The sequence below is a fragment of the Cygnus atratus genome, chromosome 17 (genome assembly GCF_013377495.2).
Source record: "Cygnus atratus isolate AKBS03 ecotype Queensland, Australia chromosome 17, CAtr_DNAZoo_HiC_assembly, whole genome shotgun sequence".
Classification (NCBI taxonomy): domain Eukaryota; kingdom Metazoa; phylum Chordata; class Aves; order Anseriformes; family Anatidae; genus Cygnus; species Cygnus atratus.
The window spans coordinates 8,656,501-8,666,117 of record NC_066378.1 but is presented as its reverse complement, the minus strand read 5'-3'; the positions used below and the strand labels follow the sequence as shown (position 1 = coordinate 8,666,117).

Genomic DNA, 9,617 nt, shown 5'->3' with positions numbered 1-9,617 from the left:
TATAACTCGGAATGTCTGGTGCCAAGGACAGATCTGCATTGCCCCCATTTCCATATTTACTGCCATGCATAAACACCAACATGAAAGTTAGATGAGGTTGTTCATTATCAGAACTCATCTGTCTCACACTCCAAGCCAACGTGTGGCTTATCCTTGCATACAATTAATTATACTTCATCCTCAGTAATAACTGGGCTTCTGCTCTCTTTCTTTTTTCTCCTTTAAAACAGGAAGCATTGCCAAAAGCCTCCTATTTTGTCTGTATAAAGAGGTTTTTTTTTTATAAACAATCATGCTGATTCACCAGAATCCTGAATTCTCTAAGCAGAACTTTCAAACGAGGCAATGAACTATTATTTTTTCTATTTCAGATGGAGACTCGGAGATGCCTAATTCAGGCAGAACCTTAAGCATAAAATTACAAGTCAAGATGTACTCAAGGCGAACGAAAGAGCGCTAAAAACATTTAAATGCCCACTGTAGCTGTTCTGGTAAGCACTAATCATGCAAAATTCAGCAGTAATTAGCTCTTGAAAGCAACCATTTCTGGGCAGAAGCAGCCCTGACTTAAAAGGGAAAGGCCTGCCTGTAGCTGCACAATTAGCTGTCATTCCAGTGGTGCTGATGGGCGAGGACAAGTGTTATTCCTCCTGGCTCCCCACAGCTGGGAGTGGCAGCAAGGGATGGGACTGGAGGACCCAGAAGCAACCCCAGACCCCACAGTGCCGGAGTCCTGAGGTCTGGGTCTCAGCCGCATTCTCCGCTGTCTGGCTCTACTTTTTGTCTTCATATATCATACACTGGACACTTGAAGTTCATCAATGCTACACACAAAGTTCATCTGATGCTACATTGAGATATTGCAACCACAGGTAACAACTTTCACTAATTTTAAAGCCAGAAAGAACTAGAAATGTAATTAATACACAACACAACTTCGGTTGTATTACTGGAAAGAAAAAAAAATGCCATTTTCTCAGTTCCTGGGTTTTATGAGAGACGAAAATAAAATGGTACATAAGAATAGACTGTGTCTATCATCACAGACAGAAAAACATGCTTTTTCTTACTGGCTGACCTCTGCAATATCACAGCTTATCCAATTTGGTGAATTATTTTTATTCTTTGTATTTTTACAACTGCAAATGAGGTTTCTACAACTATAAAGGATCACAGCCACGAAAATGCATTTGCTATAACATTTTACTCCATTATACAAAGCCGACAAAAGCACTGAAGTCATTAGAAACATTTCAGGCACAATATGCCTTTAGAGCCACCAAAACCTACGCAAAGAACATGTCTAAAATTTAATCCAAATCTTTTATTTTCCAATTCACTCTATTCACTTTATTTCTTCTCATGCAGTCCACTTAATAATGTCCAACAGCTGGATCTGAAAATGCTAAAGAAGTTCTGTCTCTGGTTAACACAGGAGTCAGACCTCACTGGGTCAGGCTGCTTAGTTGGTTTCTATGCAGCCCATCAAGCATCATCTTCGGGAAGGACTCGTGATCCCCCCCCATCCAATTCATCATTCAACACTCATTAAAACCCACGGGAAGAGTCGCATTGGCCCTGACTGGTAAGAGATGAGACCACACATCAGTCTTGTCTACTTCATCTACAAGCTCTATGGCAGGGTGTCACAAAGGAGGTGGTATAGCTGTACCATAAAACCCAACCGCCTGCTTAGCAACAACTTATTTTTTACAGCATTTCTATGCAGCATAAGCTTACAGCTGTGTTTCTGTAGTGTAGTGGTTATCACGTTCGCCTAACACGCGAAAGGTCCCTGGTTCGAAACCAGGCAGAAACAACTTTTGGGGTCCAGATGAGGGCCACGAAGATGCTCAGAGGCTCTGGGGTGACCTCATTGCGGCTTTTCAGTACTTAAAGGGGGCTTATAAAAAAGATGGAGAGCTCAATCAGACGATGACCGGAGAAGGGGGAATGGTTTTAAACTCAAAGATGGGAGATTTAGATTAGGAGAAAATTCTTCACTCAGAGGGTGGTGAGGCGCTGGAACAGGTTGCCCAGAGAAGCTGTGGATGCCCCACCCTGGAGGTGTTCAAGACCAGGTTAGATGAGGCCCTGAGCAACCTGATCTAGTGGGTGGCATCCCTGCCTAAGGCAGGGGGGTGGAATTAGACGATCTTTAGGGTCCCTTCCAACCCAAGCCATTCTATGATTCCCTGAATAACCATTTCCACTGCAAATATCATAGAAATGACGACTCTATTCCTGAGTTTCCTTTAGTTTAGTCACAAAGCTTAAGCTATATATCATCAGACAAGGCTGACTTTGATTGCCTCCTCTGATGTTCCTGATTCTAATGAGCCATCTGGGTGACCTCTTTTTCTACAGCTACCCTTACAGCAGCCTCTTAACGTGCAGGGCAATAGCAGTAACTAACTACATACAGCTACTTCCAAAGTAAAAGGAGAGCAGCCTAGCTAGTTAAACAGCAAAAATATGAGCCCGATATATTCCTGTGCATTCCCAAACCACTTAGTGACTGGTGCACTTCTTGCCACACAGCTGTCTCCGAGCTTCTGCGTAGCCAGAGCATCTTGGAGCTGCTGCTGTTGTGCACGACCAGCAGCTGCCTCGTGCAGGGAGCCCTCGGAAAAGTGGACGCAGCCGCTCCACAGCCCGCTGTGGATCACCCTCTGCGACCACACTGGTAGAAACAAGCATGACAGCAACAGGCTGAGATAGAGCAGAGAATATGAAGCAGAGTGAAGGCTTAAAGAGGGAGAGAGGAGAAGAACAGTTCAGAGACTTTACGAAGAGTTTGGGAGAAGTGGGGAAAAAGAGCACTAAATGTAGAGCTTTGAACCAGGGGAAAGAAGGTGAAAATGGCATTGGAAAACAACAGAAAAATGCATATCAGAAGAATAAAAAAGCAAAAGAAAAGCAGGAGAAGAAATGAGTAAAAGAAAGAATTAAGGGGCTTAAACTGATAGCTTTATTATTCTCTGAAAGCCCCTTTAGTACTAATAACAGGAGAGATTAAAGGTATTTCTTTCAGCCATCGAATTTATAAGATCTTACTGGATCTCACTCCGAATGTAATTCCTGCAAACATTAAATGCAAACCAGAGGACATTTTCACATGGGACTAAAACTGGGTTAAACAAGCTTCAAAAAGCAGCGTGCTGAACAACACTCTCCTGCAAGAGGTAGCTACTGCTATCTTTTGCCAGAAAAACTTAAGAATTTTTGATACAGAAAAGTTTTTTTTTTTTCCAAAACAGAAGAAGAATCACCTTCAAGATAAACAGCGAGAAAAGTATTATTCTTTATCAAAATACGGTTGTCTAAATGTTTGTGAAGGAAATGGAGGCTTGAGAGCCTTGGACACAAACTGCTGAAAGAGCTTAAGCTCCCATGGCTTTAGGGCACCTAATAAGCTTCAAAAGGACTCTGGGAAATAGCACGGAAATTTCCAGCACAGTCCTTGGGGTTCTCAGGATTTCTGTCACCTTACAGTGGCGGAGTCTTCAAGACCATCACATGGCCAACAGCCCCAAATCCTTCTAGATTTTAGCTACAGCCTCAGTACGGAAGCACAACAGAGATCTCCAGCTGGTGCCTTTCAAACCAATGTTTTGTAATTACTTGTCATCCCATCAAGTCATCCCACGTCAAAGTGCTCACCGCGTACTGCATGTGGTTCATGCATCGCCTGAAGGTGCACGACTCGGGAGAGGGAAGCCCAGAGCGCTGGCAGGAGACCAGTAGAATAACTTGACCCTCACCCATGAGATGGCTGATAGAGAGAATAGTTCTAGCAGACATTCCTTTGAAGCAACAGAAAGCATAGCCATGGCTGAAGAGCATGGGCCAGTCAATAAAATGAATGGTTTGTATATTAAAACGAATTTAATGCCAAACTCTCATGCTCATCACGTGAACGTGCTCAAATTCATTAATAGAAACTAGTCAATTCCCCAAAGTACACGCTGAGATAATAGAACAAACGCATCTGTACTGACAGTCATTGGTAAATGGCTAATCAATCCCTCAGTGCTTCTTAATTAGCGACTGCAGAAGACCCTTTTAATTGGCATCTGATACTTGATTTGAACAGACAAATAAACTGCCACTCAGTCTTTTATTGGCAGCCAACCTTCCCACCCTTAACTCCACCCTAGCTCCGGGAAAACCTTTCTGAAGACCAGACTAAATTATCAGCTCCCTGCCACAGACTTGCTTGGCATCCTGAAGTATTTTATCATGATTCCGGTGCTGATGTTGCATTGAAACACTGCATATGCTCTACTGATTGCTCAATATGGTTTGTATTAATACAAGTTGTAGTCTGTCACTGTTCAGAGAGTAGGTAGTTACAAGGGATGCATTGGTTACTTTATAACTGGAATAATTTATTATTGAACAAGCAAGTTCAACAAGCACTATAAAATCAATTTGTAATTTTTATGCACTTCATCTGGGCTGAAAAATGGTTTTGTTCTCCACTATTTTCTGACTAGACCTCTTCGACAGAAAAAGGGGGAATAAAGCTTTTAAAATTGCATTTTGGTCAGCAATGCACTCTGGAAATCAAGATTAAAGATGACAGTTTTCAGATGCATAAGTTACGCTTACTTTGTTTTATGCACCTAAGGCCACCACGGTGTCAGGCATTCCATCGTGAATGAAAACCATGCAAAGGTTAAAGAAAGAAATATGCTTTGACAGAGTCAGCCAAAAACTTGGCTGATTTGCATTAGCTGGAAAGCTAGTACGGTTTTGTTTACTCCTTCAAAACATTGATTCACAAAGGCTCGTAAGCTGGTGTTATTAAAAGTTTCAGGAGGAATGGCAGTTTTGGAGGAAGGAAAGTAAAACACGGGGTGCTAAAATCTTCAGTGGCTGTGCCTGCAATTGCTATGCAAGACACAAAGCACACATCTTCCCAGTAGCACGAAATCCAATTAATACAGTTCTGGGAAGACTCAGTGCTCCCGTTCTGACGATGATTTAAAGGTGCAATGACAGACTGTGGGAGTTAGCTTGGTCTAACACCCCTAAAAGCCTTGTTTATACCAGCAAGATTTACTTAGCATGTGTCCAGCTGGTCAAGTTAGAAAGACAGCTCACATCCCTACTGGCAGGTGCGTCAAGGCTGTGCATTGCATTACCTGAGCAGTAGGAAGGCCCAGATATCTGAACTAATAGGAACTGTTGTGCAGTTTGGAAATACAGGTACTCTACTGCTATTTACTTACTTTTTATAATATTCAGCCTCTTGGAATCAAACATCCTATGAGGTAGTTGCACAAGCATCCCAACAGACTGTACAGAAGGGAAGGGCGAGGAGCATCGCACCAAGCCAGACACATGCTGTTTCCTCTGAACAAAACCTATTGCTTTTTTCACTATGCAAGGTAAAAGGGCTGTGGCTGCTTAATCCAAAGGGAAAGGGGATGGGAAGACGCTCTGGAAGAACATATAGCTTCAAAAACTAAATCTCTAGCTGGAGTTTGGAGAGTGAAGGAAGAAGTACACGTGTTTGGGAAAGCAACCACTGAAAGTGGCGGCAGATAGTTTGCTCATGCACAAGTTCAAGTTTCACAGGATCATTTATCACCTGTGACAGCAGGTTACAGTAAGAAAGGTTCAGCCTTTGCAAAAGGAAAGGAGAATGATACCTCTTTAGCAGTGATATTGGGATTTTCAGTGTCCCACCTATGAAACTAGCACAAACACACATCTGATAGAGGCGTACAAATAGTAATGCACACAAGATATAAACAGGATACTCATTTGAATAAGCCAAGCATCATCATCTCCTTTCCTACTATCAGTGGACTTCCTCTCACTCAAAATCTTCTATGCCCATAGATTTTTTTTTCAGCTGAGAAATATCCTAAATCCATCATGTGCCTGTGGATATAGTGTAACAATTTTAAGGTAAACATTGAGTTAACCAGTGTTCAAAGTCCCATTGCGTGAATTTCAAAAGTGTGTAAGCTGCTGGCATGGGAGGAAAGAAGGCTTGTTATGAAAAAGCAAAGGAAGTGTTGATGATAATTCAGACAACTTCGATTTTCTTCTTCATGCCTGAAGCAGTCCATACACTTTCCTTCTTAGAAAGAATGCGTAGAAAGATGAGCAGTGGCTGCTCTCAATAGGAACTGAGAGAATATTGAACAGAAAGTTTAGAGTTCAAGTTAAATTGCAGAGCTGTTAGAAAAGCGGTGGCGATCCAAGGTCCCGGAGACACACCACTGTCTGCATCTCTATTTGTACATGAAAATTTCTGCTTCCCACTCCAGTCTGGAAGAAAATATAGGGTTCAGAAGTGCTGCTGCCTTGCCCAGGGAAACTACTTAGGCTGCTCTCTGTTTTCTGTACCTCTTGAGGACTGAAATCCAGGTGGACAACACTGCTGATGACACCTCATATCTGCTCATGCACAACCAAGAGGACAAAGAAATTCTTACAGAAGTCATCCAGCTCAGGAGCCTTGTCCATAAGAGAGAAGAGAAAAATGAGTCCATTAAATGGAAATGCCTACAAACCATTACCTAACCTGTTTTGTAAAAAGTGGGGATTAGTCAAATCTCCTTAAATCACGCAGAGACATCTCTGCTGAACACATTCAGCCAGGCTCCCTGCTGAGCAGCACAGGGCTCCCTGTGTGCCCTTACCTCCCTGCTGTGCTGCTTGCTACTTCCCTGACTAAACCCAGAGCAACGGGAATCTGCATCCACTTGCTGAGATGTTCTCTCTGGGTCTGACAGATATAAGCCTTCCAGCAGAGGTCTTACCACCACAGACACATATCTGCCAGCTCCAGATGCCTTAGTGCAGACACAACTGGAGTACGGCATTATTTAACGTATATCACTCCCAAACCAGCTTCGTGTGCATCCTTTTCAAGTCAACTAAGGGCTGTCTGTACAGCTACACAATTTGGGTGACACGGGAGCAGCGATGCAATCAACACCTGAAGGGAGCTTTAAACAGTCTGAAGATGTAATTACTCCAAAACCGGGCAAAAAACAGTGCGAGTGCCGTTCCCACCAGATCAGAAACAGCACCGCTTTCAGATTCAAGCGCAGAAGTAATTTTCTTAGGCTGGCTCCCTCCCAGCAGCACGGGGACAAAGCTTCACAGCTCCTAAGGGAACGGCTGCAGCGCTGCGGGATGGCACAGCCACAGGGTGCAGACCCGTGTCAGGGCTTTACCCTGGCTGGCACAGGCTGGCCACTGGGCAAACCGGACCCCAGGAGTCCACCTGGAGCCACAGCACATATTCAGCACCTGGAGACTGGGCTGTCCCAACAGCCCGTGAGACCCAAGCTATTCAGAGCAGAGCCAACTGCAGGTGTGCTGCCCATCTTCAACCTCACCTCTAAACACCACATTAAGCATTGAAGAGCAGTGACAGGCCAGTACTGCTCAGGCACCGAGGTGTTTCAGCTTTGTAATGTTCTTGGCCCCGACAGTTTTACCCAGGGAAGTTTGCACATAGGGGAAATAGAGAACCTGCGAGAGCAGTACTGCATACAAAGAGGGATTTGTCTGACACGGAATGGGGGTATATATAATTTAAGCTCATGCATACTTACAGTGGCTGACATTTGTTGTTACACCTTCCAAGGGTTTTTTAAATGGCTCCAAGAAACACTTACAGGGTGAAATATAGCTCAAGACCTGGACTTCTCAAGATATTTCAGCATTAATGGATTACAGAATTACCAAGGGAAGACTAGAAATCATTCCTTAAATAGTCTCAAAGGTAATGAAATAAAACCCATTGAAAGACAAATAGGAACACCAAGGCCTGAATATTATTATTTTCTACTTTAATCAGGTTCCTGAGAGACCTACAAACCAATGACGCCAATTAGCAATAGACAATAATAGCGCTTACATGGACCTATTCAGCTCCGAGATGTTATAGGCACTCATCTATGAGGACACAGGAGACTGACTGATGAGGTACATACTATTCAGTACGTACCTCAGGATGTACTTCAGTATCACCAATGCCAGCTACAGTTGGAGTTTCTCTTCCATGGGAAACACTCGTGAGCAGCAGTTTCTGTTCCAAACCGTAACAATTTCTCTAAAAACTTCATTTCACAGGCATTTTTAAACACACTTCATTTTAATTGACAAATCATAAAAATAATTGATGTCAATAAGAGGTCTGTTTCATGACTTTGTTCTAAAAGCTGATCTTTTTCAAATATTTCAATTCCCTTTTTCTTTCAAAATCTAGTTTCATCAAACTGACACCTACTGCAAAGTTGAATTCTGATAAAACCTTTTTCTAGAAGAAAAATGTGCCAGTCCAAAAGAAATCTTGCAACAGAAAAGATTGGGGCCATGGACAGCTACTTCTCATCTCCTCAATGTTAAAGTACTTCTAAATAAATTACATTCAAATATTATCCAGCTGCATTAGTACCAAAAAAGAAAATTCAGACAGACTTAAGTAACTAGCAAGTATAAAAAGAGTCTTAGCCATGTAGGAACATAGGCAGCAGAGTGAGGTGCTAATTTTCAATAAACAGAGCTGAAATTAAACATATTCCTCTGGCAGCTATCTGGCTAAGCTAAAGGACACTCCCACGTAACCCCTATCATAGGGCATTTGTTTTCTCCGAGCATTTGCCTGATGTATGATTGTCTTGCAGTGATTGGGAATAGGAACCATTCCCTTCTCAGATGGTGACTCAGAAGTTATTAAACACACACACAAACACTAGCCTATCTTAATTATGTCTTCATCAAATGCAATCACGGAGGCTTGAACTTTCAGCTCAGCCACCTTGTGCCTCAAAGTAAATGTAATCCTTCAGACAAAATGTTTACCAAGCTGAATAACCCGGAGTGGTGGTAAACCGGTGTCAGATGAAAAATTAAGTGCCTTGATGCTTCTAAAAGCATTCCAAACAGTGGGGAAAAAGTAATCAAAATACATTAGCAAGGGAGGCTATTCACACCTCCCCTCTACCCATTTTTAAGCTATAAAAGCAAATGCCACGTGAGCCAAACAGATAAAGCTTGAATAGACAAGATTAATTAGAAAACAGAATAGGAATAGGAAAAGCTGATGTGCTTTTCTTTTCTTTTTTCCCCTTACAGATTTGTGTTCAGTAAGGGCCACTTAAAAAAAAACAGAAAACACAACATCCTATAGCATGGGTTGACACTTCCTTGTCTTTCATTGAGTAATGAACCGATTTTCTTGGTCCTTGAAGATAAGGCAACTTTTGACTATGAGAAATATAGGAGAAAGTTTTCTATTATAGGTATAGGTCAGCTAGAGAACAGCGGCAGAAAATTGCTATACCCTATAATTGCAGTGATATAAAGTTGTGGAACATAAGTTTTCCGATGGACTGCTATACTCCCTTCTTTTTTCAGTTTCTGAGACTTCAAGGGCAGGTACCAAGAGACAAGACTGGTCTCTGATGGAAGTTATTCATTTCATAGATAAGGGGAATGATGGATCACTGGATGGGGTAAGAAAAAAAAATAAAAATGAACTGAAACTTTTCTGTTCCAGCACTGGGCTAAATGAGGATAGGGAGGGAGTCACCCTGGCTGGGAGGCACCAAGGACTATTTGTTCAATCTGGGAAACGTTGA

At 42.4% G+C, this 9,617-nt stretch overlaps 1 non-coding gene across 1 annotated transcript; it reads left to right on the top strand.

Moving 5' to 3' along the window:
* The first annotated feature begins 1,746 nt into the window (after positions 1-1,746).
* On the top strand, positions 1,747-1,819 carry TRNAV-AAC (transfer RNA valine (anticodon AAC)). The gene has a single exon. It is a non-coding gene; the product is annotated as a tRNA-Val (tRNA).
* Positions 1,820-9,617: the final 7,798 nt, after the last annotated feature.